This window comes from Pezoporus flaviventris, unplaced genomic scaffold (assembly GCF_033815535.1).
Source record: "Pezoporus flaviventris isolate CSIRO_AGI_PZ_B2104156 unplaced genomic scaffold, CSIRO_AGI_Pfla_v1 ptg000025l, whole genome shotgun sequence".
Classification (NCBI taxonomy): Eukaryota; Metazoa; Chordata; class Aves; order Psittaciformes; family Psittacidae; genus Pezoporus; species Pezoporus flaviventris.
The window spans coordinates 934,223-948,252 of record NW_026892573.1 but is presented as its reverse complement, the minus strand read 5'-3'; positions in this window follow the sequence as shown (position 1 = coordinate 948,252).

Genomic DNA, 14,030 nt, shown 5'->3' with positions numbered 1-14,030 from the left:
ACATGTATTCATATCTCCACCTAACTCCACCTGACTCACCCCTTGTTGCATACACTGTAAATTGAGTTTTTAAGTGGCACTCTGAGCAGGTGACAATGCTGGCTTTTATCTCCTTTCTGCTAAAAAGTCAGGACTAAGATCTTCTTTTTCTCCAGCAATGATGGAGGTAGCCCTACCTCCAGAGAAAAGTGAGGAGGAAAAAATTTCTTCCACTCAGACTTTAGAAAGAAAGCAGATTCAACAATAAGACATAGGTGGGGGCTCTTAACCTAAGCAGTTCTGAGTATGCACAAAAAGAAGAAATGAGAACAATAAAGACATTCCACCCTGGGCATGAACACTGAATTTTAAACATTTTTACATACAGGCAGATACTAAGCAAATGTTTCTTTACATAGCAATACTGGCTGGATTGTACTTTTGCACTGCTGAGTGGAGAGCAGGTCCACAGGAAGGATAGTACATGCTCCTTGGCAAACACTCCACACATGTTAAGTCCATTACACTCCACATGACTTCAATGACTCCTAAAAATACATAGTGATCTGTTCCATATGTATTCAAAGTGACCTGCAACAGATAGTATTCTGCTCAAGAAAATAGCCTGAACCAACTTATCAATTCCATATTCGCCATATGGCATCACTCCAAGAACTTTTAGGAATACAGGTATAAAATGGACTTGATATCAGGGCCATTTCATGACCTGGCCTCTCAATGATGCAAGAAGAGGAATGAAATGGCAAGAATGCTTCTACTGCGTTCCAGAATCAGTCAAAAATGACACCGTGTAAGTTTGGAGAAGTGCCTGGACCAACACTTAAAATACACATATTTTTTGAGATTTCACAAGTCTTGTTTTAGGTCCCTAGTACCCCTTGAAACTGAACTTTGAGGACAATTTTTGAAAGGTTCTCATGTGAAAAAAAAAATCTGTAGCAAAAGAATTTAGAATCTCTAACTACGTATAAGCAATTATAGGGTCTTTATTTCATATACAAGTGGCATAGAAACACTGCTTGAAAATGCCAAATAAAATTAAAAGATGCTTTTTTTTTTATTTAGGTGAAATGAGCAAAACTGATCTACTGTTAAAAGGAGAAAAACAAGTTAATTGTGAAATTGCGTGTTCTTTAATATGAAGGCAATTTACAAAGAGCAACAGAAAGGTTGAACAATTTAAAAATATTTTTTAAATTAAACAAGTGCTATATAAGTAGATCTACATTTTGAAGGATACAAGGTATGTATTATTAGGAAAAGCAACATACATTACTAAAACAGGTGAAAATAAGTTATGCTGGAAAGTAAAGATGTGGAGACTGTTTAGTTACATTCTGAAGCTCCTATTATAAATTAAAGATATTTAAGAATGCCTATAAAAAGAATCATAAAACTGGTGAAAATGCATTTAATAAAACACTACTAATACTCATCTAGTCTGGCTGCGGACATGAAGTCTGTTAATGTAGGAGACCTGTGCCTGCTGAATCTCATCCTGAGTGGTCACTTGCATCCCTCAAAAATAAGCTGTTCTGATGGTAGTTTACCCCTTTTCTGTATGTTTTTAGTTACAGAATCATAGAATAGTTAGGGTTGGAAAGGACCTTCAGATCATTTAGTTCCAACCCCCCTGCCATGTGGTTGCCATGAGACACCTCACTCTAAACTCCCTGCCATGGGACACCTCGTTCTAAACAATGTCACACAAGGCTCTCTCCAACCAGGCATTGAATACCACCCAGGACAGAGCATTTGCAACTTCCCTGGGCAACACATTCCAGTGCCTCCCCACCCTCACAGTAAAGAACTTCTTCCTTATATCTAACCTGAACTTCCCCTGTTTAAGTTTGAACCCTTTACTGCTTGTCTTATTGCTACATGCCCTGATTAAGAGTCCCTCCCCAGCATCCCTACAGGCCCCCTTCAGATACTGGAAGGCTGTTACAAGATCTCTAGGCAACTTCTCCAGGCTGAACAGCCCCAACTTTCTCAGCCTGTCTTCATATGGGAGGTGCTCCAGTCCCCTGCTCATTCTCGTGTCCCTCCTCTGGACTTGTTCCAACAGTTCCATGTTCTTTTCATGTTGAGGACACCAGAACTGTACACAATACTCCAAGTGAGGTCTCACAAGAGCAGGGTAGATGACTATCATTTGTGTCAAACAATAGGTAACTGGTTCTTGTACCTTCACCAGCTACAGGTCATAAACCTTTTTCATTCAAATGAATATATTAGTGTGATTCATGAACAGAAGAGTGTAGAAATAAATCTTTTGACTACATCAGTACAATAGTTAGGTTTTGATGACAACTAAATCTCCCCATTTTGCCTAAAAGTTTTATAAGCTACATCAAGAAGAGAGAGGCATGGTTCACTCCAGGATCCTTAGAAAGGAATGAAAAAGAATTATATCTTACCAGAAAAATGAATTGTCCACCTTCATGTAAATAAAATAAATGGAAGATTAGGAGAAGGTGTTTTGAATGTAGAAACAGCAATGCAAGGCAAAAATGACAGATCACTGAGTCTTATGGAACGTTTTGAAGAACCTGCTGAAAGTAATATTGAACTAAAATCATAAATGACATCATCTAAACAAATTAAGAAGTAAGGTTTGAATTTAATTACATATATATGTATGTATATGTAAAGTCAAAATACATTAAAAAGGTGCAAGTATGACTACCTTTCTTAGTCAATTAAAAAAAAAATCAAAATTTGTGATTAAATACAGCTATATTACATAAGCAATTAGCTACCTAATTTTTCAGGATTCAAACAGAAATGGTCTTCAATCGCAGTAGCAGCAGTCACAGCCAGACTGTGTTTTAACATTGAAGCAATCAGATGAGCAATCCACTGAATTAGCCCTGGGAGTCTCAAAACTCACAAGTGGTGTGCAGATGAATTCATGCACTACTGCTTTATAAAGCAGCAGAGGTATAAATGGAATAGAAAAGACTATTCCTACATGTATATGGATCAAGACGGTATTTAGGAACCATTTTGAACTGCATTGCTAGGTCACTTCTGTTCTTTAAACTGGGCTAAGTCTGTTAATTCAATTCACTTGTTTCATCTACATTATGCAGGCATCAAAATGAACAAAACCAGTAATGAGACAGGCAACTATTTCCAAAATTCTTTGGGGATCTCAGATATCTGTTTATTCCTCTTCCTGTTCCCTCTTCTGAGCAATCAATGCCATTGTCTTCACGCTTTTCCATCAATGCTTCCACTGCATTTGGCAAACTCCTTGTTACCTTTTGGAGATGTAACTCTTCCTCTGAGGACAATGCAATAAATTCCACTTACTTTAATGGTCCAGTGACAAGGCCTAACTTGCTAGTTTTTCATCATTGTCAGAATTTCTCTGTCTCTGACTTCATAATATTTTCACTTCTTTGAATTAGCTTATAATGGCATACTCTAGCTCCATTAGGAAATCTCTCTACTGCTGCTGCATTTCACTTATAATCTATAGCATTTATATTATTTAATTATGGGAGTTCTGGGAAATAGCATAAAAAGGCATTATACAAAGCAAATATACATTGTATTGTAATTTGGTTTGGTTACTTGTATGTTTACATGTTTCAAGACTTTCTTCCCTAATAGTTAAATCCATTTATGTCACAGATGTTTGGTTATTGGTCTCTTGCCTCTGCTTAAAGGTACTGTAATTGAGCACCTGCATGTGGGGACAGAGAGCACTGGGGGCTCTTGGTTAATTTTCTCCAGCTATAAATTATTTATTGTCTTGTACCATTCTCTTGTTGTCCTCTCTGGGACTCCTTTAAACTGTCAGAGACACCTATTTACTTTTAATTGATTGCTACTCTGTGCTCATTGAGTTTTCCTAGATGACAAACATAGAAGAAATATTAAAACAAACTGTATTTAACTAGAAGAGGAAAGGATGGCATAGCACAAATTATTGCCAACAGTGGAGTCTAATCTTCTAAAATTCTAAATTCCAAGTAAGAAAATTGTGTTAAGCTCAAAGAATGACTAGTGAGTTTAAACCTCCCGGGCAACTTGCTATAGCTGACTCTGTATGAGGACAGGGATGGACTACATGAACTCCAGAGGTCCCTTACCACCTCAGCAATTCTGTGATTCTGTGACAGAGCTTCAAGTTACCTTTTTAATGAAAAATTAGGAATGTGAATTTGGCTCCTTACAATCCCATGCACAAATGTGAGCAAGTACCACTACTTCTCCAGTCTGTTCATGTAAAATCAACATAATGGTGCTTGTCTTCTTCAGAGTAGGACTTGCATATATGTTTTTTAAAAAATTACATTTTGACTACATGCTATATTAATATCATAATTGTCCCTGTTTTAACATACTCTGTGTTGAGAATCTGACAAGCATTTGTCTCACAAGAATAATGGGACATTGAATTAGAAAAAAAAAAAAGCCAGGACTTCAAACATCAATTCTGTCATTCTGGCTCACAAAAAGCCTGTGAATAAGAGGAGAAAAACTAAAATTATTATCTTTTCACAGGAAAATGTTGCCCACACTGTCATCTGGAAAAGCACTCTACCTGACAATAACTGGAGAATAGCTGTAGCTCTTACCTCATGGTAACAGAATCATTATAATATACCAAATAAATAGAAGGTCAAGGGTATGGCACCAGAGAACTCAGGAAAATAATAACAACATTTGAAGGAGCCAGTAGAACTGTTAGCAGTATAACATCCAGGTTCAATATCAGGCTGAAAACTCAATACAGTTATAAATGGATGACTGTGAATCAACATCATCTATGGAAAACATCAGGATTCAGACAACTCATAGTGCAAATGAATACTTAACTTTAAAAATATTATAGGAAGGCATGACAGAATCTATAACAATCTTCAACTATTTTTTAAATCTATCAAGAGTGACATTTTATTTAAGAATTCAGATAACATGGAAGTACAAATCAACATAGCTACAATTTACTATATTGAAATTACCAGCGATAAGAAAAACATCACAATTCCCTATATCACCTCTGTCTGAAACATTAGTCCCTACTTTCTGAAAAAAAATGATCTTGTTGGAAACTTTTAAAATGAGGACATTCTTGTCTGCCTTCAAAATATGTATTTATATAGCCTGGAAAGACAGCACACTCAAAATACACATTGTCATACAGAATGCATACAAGACCTTATCAGCAAGAATAGAAAGCTATGCCATCCCATTAGGTTTTAGTGGGCAAAAAAAATTATGATACATAACATACTCCTGTATCTAAAGCTTCTGTCACAGCGTTGCTGGTGTGCTGTTGTTTAGCTTTGATTATAGGCTCCTTAGGAAAGAGAGGCCAGGCAGATGGGGAAGAGGTGTACCAATTCATGTCAGTAATAGGCTGGAGAGTATAGAACTCTGGGGAAGTGTGATGAGCCAACATCACTTGATGAGCCTGTGGGTCAGAGTCAAAAAGAGGACTGCAATGGGGGACACTACTGTGGGGATCTGTTACAGACTGCCTGATTAAGAGGATTCTGGGGATGAAGCACTCTACAGACAGATAGGAAAAGCCTCATGCTTACAGGCCCTTGTTCTCATGGGGGACTTCAACCACCCTGATATCTGTTGGAGCTACAGTACTGTCCGGCACAAGCAATCCAGGAGGTTCCTTGGTTGTGTGGAAGACAACTTCCTTCTGCAAGTAACAGAGGAGCTGACAAGGAGAGGTGCCATGCTTGACCTCCTGCTCACCAACAAGGAAGGGCTTGTTGGAAACGTGATGCTTCAGGCAAGCCTTCATTGCAGCGATCATGAGATGGCCGAATTCATGATCCTCAGGACAGTGAGAAGAGCGTGCAGCAAGCTCACTGCCCTGGACTTCAAGAGAGCAGATTTTGACCTCTTCAGGAATCTGCTTAGTAAGGTTCCATGCAATATAGCCCTAGAGGGCAAGGGGGGCCCAAGACTGTTGGTTGCTATTCAAGGATCACCTGCTACAAGCTTAGGAGTGTTGCGTCCCAACTAGAAGGAAGTGCAGCAGGAGGGCCAGGAGACCTCCTTGGATGGATAAGGAGCTGTTGAGGAAACTCAGAAGGAAAAAAGAAGCTTATAGAAGGTGGAAGAGAGCACAGGTGGTCTACCCCTGCATCAGGACAATCCCAGGCACACTTAAAGGTTGGGTGAAGAGATTCAGAGCAGCCCTGTGGAGAAGGACTTGGGGGTGTTGGTTGATGAGAAAACATGAGCCAGCTGCAGTGTGCACTCGTAGCCCAGAAAGCCAACTCTATCCTGGGCTGCATCAAAAGAAGCATGACCAGCAGGCTGAAGGAGGTGATCCTGCCCCTCTACTCTGTTCTTATGAGACCTCACTTGGAGTATTGTGTGCAGTTCTGGTGTCCTCAACATAAAAAGGACATGGAAATGTTGGAACAAGTCCAGAGGAAGAACACGAGGATGATCAAGGGACTGGAGCACCTCCCATATGAAGACAGGCTGAGAAAGTTGGGGCTGTTTAGCCTGGAGAAGGGAAGGCTGCGTGGAGACCTCATAGCAGCCTTCTAGTATCTGAAGGGGACCTGTAGGGATGCTGGGGAGGGACTCTTAATCAGGGCATGTAGCAACAAGACAAGCAGTAAAGGGTTCAAACTTAAACAGGGGAAGTTTAGGTTAGATATAAGGAAGAAGTTCTTTACTGTGAGGGTGGGGAGGCATGGGAATGTGTTGCCCAGGGAAATTGCGAATGCTCTGTCCTGGGTGGTATTCAATGCCTGGTTGGAGAGAGCCTTGTGTGACATTATTTAGAGTGAGGTGGCCCTGCCCATGGCAGGGGTGTTAAAACTAGGTGATCTTAAGGTCTTTTCCAACCCTAACTATTCTGTGATTATATTACTAGCTTACTTTGCACCCATATTTTACACATGCGATGAGATATCCACAAAAAGATAGTTGAACTTCTCCTTCCTGGATAGTCAGGTAAATTCTTGTGCTCCCTCGGAATTTGCTAGCTGCTTGCACTTCAAATTGTCTGTTGAAGTCAAAAGCAGGCACTGAGAAATAAACTATGTAGTCATTTCTCTATGTTAGTGCCACATGCCATTAGAACTCTTTGCTGAAACCTAAAGGCAAAGAATATGCAATGGAACACAGAATCTGCAACAAGAAACTTAAGTGGCTTATCCTGGTTATTTAATTTATAATCTGTTCAGCGTTGTGTATTACTGACTCCCTTCACAAAACATGCAGACATTTAGTAGAAGGTACTTTTGCATGTTATGCAAGAGCATAGACATTTGTATTTACTCTTGAATTTAAAAAGATATCTGAAATGCTATTTTTTCATCCCAATATATATTCACTCTCCCCTCTTTCAGAGAGGGTTGACTTTTAATCCCAGCAATATTTCTATATTCAAAAACAATTAACAAAAATTAAACCGTCATAACAGATTACCAATATATGCATTGAAATTCTGTAAAGGAAGAATAAGAAGATTCATTCATTTAAACACAGTGAATGAAAGACTGGGGTTTTCATTTCCTAACCAAGTATACTGATAGGATTTTAACTAAGCCATCATCTTTACTGCGCTTTTACAAGAACCTTATCATAAACCAGCAGTGCTTGAGGCATACTAAAATTGTAAGGAATTTCTCTCTCAAAGAATTAACACAATGCCCCTCTGGCACTGTTTAGAAATTCTTCATTTGCTCCACAAACATTAAAATGCTGGCAGAGCATGATTGTAAGAAAGAATACCAAACTAACATTATTTAACAGCTTCAAAACCAGCTTATTTTTTACAAATTATTTCCTGAAGGTTACTATCATGTTAGAAAATTAGAAAATAAAAGGAAGCTTTCAAACTTAAAGCTGAAGTTATAAACATTGCAAATATTAGTGTTTTAGCACCATGGACCAAGTATTTTTTATTAGCAATGCTAAAGCACTGCTATCAGCCCTCCTGAAGCTGTCACAGTTCCTAGTGATCAGCCCTGTCCTTTCTTCTCTTTCATTTTTTTATTAGCCTGCTCTAGGTGGATATCATGACTTGTCTTGCACCAAGCTATTGCATTTTAGTCAATTTTGAATTAAAAGTATGTCACTTTTCTTCCTTGCGGTTTTAGTAATTTCAGATCCATCTTTAGAAGGCAGCTTGCAGCTTCCTCAGAAACTTATCAAAGGGTATTTGTGCTTATGTTCCTTCAAGTGCACATTGCCAGCTCACAACCAAATTTTCATCCACAAGCATCCCCAAGTCTTTCTCTGAAGGGCTGCTCTCAGTTGATTCATCCTTCAGCTCATACTGGTACTGCGGATTGCCCTGACCCACATGCAGGACCTTGCACTTGGCCTTGTTGAACTTTGTGAGCTTCACATAGGCCCACTTCTTGAGCCTGTAAAGGTCCCTCCAGATGTCATCTCTTTTCCTTAGTATGCTAAGGAGGCTGCATCCCTCAGCTTGGTGTCTCCTGCAAATTTGCTGAGGATGAACTCAATCCACTGTATATGTCATTATGAAGATATTAAGTGGTATTGGTCGCAGTACAGACCCTTGAGGGACACCACTCATTGATGGCTTCCACTTGGACATTGGGCAGTTGACTGCAAGTCTTTGAATGTGGTTAGCCAGCCAATTCCTTACCCATCTGCCAATCCATCCGCCAAACCCCTATGTCAAGTTTAGCAAGTATGTTGTGGAAACCATATCAAAGGCCTTACAGAAGTCGAGGTAGATTACATTCATACATCTTCTCTGTTCACAGATGATTCACTTCATCATCGAAGGGCATTAGATTATTCAGGCATAATTTGCCCTAGTGGGGGCATAGTGGCTGTCTCAATCACCTCTCTGCCTTCCATGTGATTTGACATAATTTTCAGGAGGTTCTGTTCCATGATTTTAACTGGACATTGAGGTGAGGCTGACTGGCTGGTAATTCCCAGTATCCTCCTTTTTACCCTTTTTAAAAACAGGTGTCCTTTTTTCCAGCCACTGAGGTCATCACCTTTATAGTATGCACCTACAAATGCTGAAGAAGCTGTCTGATGCCCTTGTGAAGCTTATTTCAATTACTTTTAAAAGGTCATGGTGATCAAGAGAGGTTTCTGAGGGACTAGAAGAAAGTAAACATCCCCTCTATCTTCAAGAAAGGCAAGAGCTGGGATCCAGAGAACTACAGCCCCACAGAAGGTGATGGAGCAAACAACCTGGAAACTTTTTCAAATCCATAAAAAGAAAGAAGAGGATTGGAGTAGTCAGCATGGATTTAGGAAGGGGAAGTCATGCCTGATCAACCTGGTAGCCTCGCGCAGTGGATGAGGGGAAAGAAGGTACTGTTGTTAATTTTGACCTTAGGCTTTGAAGGCTGTCTCCCATAACATCCTCATAGACAAACTTAGGAAGTATGGATAAGTGGAAAGTAGCATGGTTCGAAAACTGGCTGAACTGCTGGGCTCAGAGGCATGTGATCAGTGACATGAAGTCCAGCTGCAAGCCTTTCTGCAGCATGTCATTGTCTCAGATAAATTTGTATGCCTGAGACACCAACATGCTTATGACAATATAATTTCTAGTCACAAATGTTTCAAACACAGAAGTCTCCAAGACTCCTTCAGAGTGAAAAGCACTAGTGCCAAGCAATCATCAGTTCAAAGCAGTGTAGCTATTTATCTACAGTATTTCTCAGACATTCCTTCAATCATATTTTTCTTAGTTAAAGCCATCTTGATAACAGTATGTAAAAATTAAACTTACCCAGGGAGACAGGCATCATCCTCAGACCTAAGATTTGCTGTGAATCAGTTTGAAAACAAATGCCATTAGAGAGTGAGCTTTAACCTTATCTTTTTTATTTTATTTATCATGAATAGAATAATCCCAAATGAGATGCTACTTCCAACAGGGTAAATACACAGTTGTTGCAGGAGGTAGTTTACACCTACACATAACTTTCATGCATCCTTAAGACCTTCAAAGTAAAATAAATTTTAATTGTGAATTATAGAGGGGTAAATAAAACAAACCAAAAGTAGGTATTCTAAGACCTTCCAAGAAAAACAGAATGCATGCTTATGCAAAGCTACAGTATAATGTAGTTCATTTAAACATTTTCATTTTTTAAGTTATGATGAATTGAAAAAATGGGCCAAGTGCAGTTATAAGTAAATTCAATGCAAAGGAAAACAAGGGTAATAAAGGAGATGCTAAGTTGATTGTAAAGATTGTAAAGACAGGTGGAAAGTAGGAGGAAAGACAGAAAAAGAAAAGGGCAGATGATCTGCATGGAGATTCTGCAAACTAACGGTGTAGAACAGTGAACCTAGAAGCTCCGGGCCACCATCTCTGAACTCAGCCTTCACCATTCTTTGCTAAGGGATTCTGAAATCCAAATTTCTGCTGGAAATAATTGCTACATATTTCCAAAATTATACCAGCCAGTGCTAATTCTCTCTGTGTTGAAGGTAACTATTGCCCTTGGTCATGGAATGCTCTGGGAAATGAGTTGTCCTTCTAATGGTCAGAAAAGGGGACATGACACTAGTACAGGAACAGACAGTGGTGTGTGAAGCAGTCATGGGTAATGGTTCATTTAATTCAGTAGCATTCTTTTTCCCTCTCTCTCCTTCCAAACTCCTTCCGAGTTACTCATTACAGCTGCGCTGAGGTGAATTAGTGGTGCTTAAAAAAATAAGGGGGAAATGGCACAATAAAAGAAGATCTAGAATACAAAATATGTGAGAAAGATATTGCATTGAAAAACCAAATCTCTCTATTAATAGATAAGAAAGATGAATCTATAATATTGCCACTTACTCTGCAGCAACATCTATGACTTAACAGAACTAGAACCACATAGCAGAGTCTTTATTTCAAATGAATAATTTTATTAATTTCTTTTAAAAAAAGAGTTTTTAAACTCTATATACATATATCGAAACAGATTAAGATAGGGGAATAAAAAAATGTTTGATATAACCCCAATTAAAGTTTATATTTATATAACGCTTTTATATAAATGTTTACATTCATGTAATACCTACTTTGTGTCAGGTAAAATAGGTACATGGGGGAAAACTGAATATGTAGTGTAATTCTTAGACCTAGCGATCAATTTCTTCAAATGAAGCTTGACTATCTTCATTTGTTCAGGTATAGTTAAGAATAAATTCATTGAATTTGGAGTTACAATTAGACACAGCTTGTCATGTATGAAGAATCCTCTCTATTGCTTACAACAGATCTACTATTTTTTATGCAGTTATTAAATGTTAAACAATTATTATATCTAGTGCTTTGCTCTAGAGCAAAACATGACTCAACTCAGGGTAGCTTCAGTCATTGCAAAGTTGATGTCTCTAACAGGAATCTAAATACAAATTGTGACTCCATGTATGCGCCAAATGTGCCTTCCATGTCATGATGGACATAAGGGTGTGAACCAGTGACTGGTCTTTTGGACTGCTTTGAGCCATATACTTCGCAAGAATGCTCAGTCAAGGAAATCATGCTAAATCCAGTGCAAAGCTAAAACACCAGATTTCATGTATGGCAGACATAAATGCCAACATGACTTGCTTTGATCTGCTGATCCTTCCCCATTGGACTGAATCACTTATTAACGTAAATATAGTCAATAACTTCTGGTATTTTACATTCAAACTCCTGCCCTTAGTGGGTGTTATGCAATCATAGCAGGGACTGCTCCACACTTTCCAAAAATCAACTGCTTAATGACTTTAGAATTTATCTCTGCAGGAATACATCTGTTAATTTTATGTGGCAGCAGGTCCTCAACTGCTTGCAATACTCAGAATACCACAACATCTGTCCACCTCTCTGATTCTTCATTGATACAAACTGGTTTTGACCAGTGTCACCCCTTAGTTTGTATAAGAATATAATAGTGTCCTTTTTTTTATACCAATTGGTAGTGTAATCAGTTCATTCCTTCATTTCAACACAACATCAATGACAGCAGAGCCCCTTGATGTGGGTGCATAGAAGAACATGTACAGCAGAAACCAGTGCAGTGCACTGCAGAGGAGTATTTTCCCTTGCTTAGACAGCTCTGGAAATCTAAACTTTTATTTCTTTGCTCTATTAAATCTCCTCCAACTATCAGGCTGAATTTGCTGTGCCTGTATACTTCTTCCTAATCTTCTTTGACACAATTCTCTTTCTCTTCATATCTACCCACTGTTATTCCATCATCTTTGCTCATATTGTCACCAACAGGTAGACAAATCAAATAAACCTAAGAAATTTGATCACTGTACCAGAAAACAAAAGCATCCACATCAAAAAAAAAGAAAAGAAAAAAATGTACATTGACTCACAGTTTCATTAATGCACTCAGCATTAAGTTGAGATTTCATGAGTTAAATGGCCCAAATCAGGCCACAAAGACATTTGAAAATGCATATGTATCTTACGGCTCTATGTGGCATTTGGCTTTAAAACAATTATTGCAGAATTCAATTAATTTTTCAGGGTATTTTATGCTGATCTGTAGATATCATAAAAGAGAACTTCAGGCAAAAATAGTGTTGTCTTTCAGCATGAACATTGCAAAGCAAAACAACTCTCCTGGGACTACCAAAATAGATAACATTTCCTGTGGCAGCTTGGGGGATTGGAGGGGAGGCCACGGTAGGGAGGGAAGGTGCTGTCATCTCTGAACACCTTTCAGCGTTACAATTACCTTTGAGTAATGACTCTTGAGTAGTCATTTCAGGGTGGCATTCTTCAGCATAAAGGCAGCTTGTACTTGGTCAGCCCAAAGAAAAAGGGAATAGCATGAGTGCCGTGACAAACAAGTTGAAACAAACTAAATTGCCATGAATTCTTTCTAATTTAGTATTTTAATTTGCTGCATTAGGCAGAGTAGTTAGCTTTACATAAAATTCCTTCCCATATGATCTTAGACAAAGATCTTCAGAACACAGTGCTATACACATAATCTGGAGTGATAACCTAAACAAACATAGCCAGTACTTCTAAATGAGTGCTTTGTTCCATTTTCAGATAACGCAGTAAAGGGGCAGGGTACCTGAGGTCTCAGATTAGAGATATTCTTAAACATCTTTTGTACTCACTGTGTAGAATATAGAAAAGACCAAGAGCTGCAGTGAGTCTTAAATCCATTCTGCAGCTGGATGAAGCCATGCCATAACAAACTACCAGGACCCAAGAAAGTCCCTCTCTAAATTAAATTAACCACTTCCTTCTAATAAAAAAAAAAAAAGCTGAAAATAAATAATAAAAAACAACAAACAAAAGCCAAACAAAAACCAAACCAAAGGTCAAAAAAACCCTATGAGGTTCCAATAAGCAGAGAAGTCTGACTCAATGTTTTTGCCTCTTTCTATAAACTTTCTTAAGTTCAATGTGAGAAAGAGACAGAAGAAGGGAACATCTTGCTGCACAGGGTTATCACCTCTGAAATATGCCTTTCTTCACTTAAGGAGTTCATGTAGCATTTTGGGAAGGATTCAGTTGCTTGAACATCGGTGTCTAACAACTTTTGACACACCCTAAGAAAGCAGAAATGTGGGCTGACAGATACCACACAGGATTTACAAAGGACTGTACCCTTCAGTAACAGCAGCTGAGAACCAGGCAGGACAGCCTACAGCATCTCATGAGTAAGAGGTTATTTATACATGGCTTAAGTGCATGAAGGTATTTATAGATAGCCTGGCTCTGTCAGAGGTGGCGAGTATAAGGACAGATCTGGTGAGCAGGTCTGAAGGACATTAAGCATGAGATCAGCCCAGGGAAGGAATTTCTTTCCCATCCTTCCTTCTTCAGCGCCGAGCTGTTTGCAATGTTAAATTCTGTTGATATTTAACAAAAGCTAGCATCTGTGCCTTGCTTGCCTCCAATTACAGAGCTTCATCCCAGGGCTACTATGGAGCTTCTTACAAGCACTGATGCTTGAATCACAGCTATAACAAAAGAATGGACTGACGGGATTTTTCTGCCTCTAGCTACCTTTGTATTCTTTTTTATTTTATTTGCCTCAAATTTGGTTTTGGTTGGCCACCCTAAA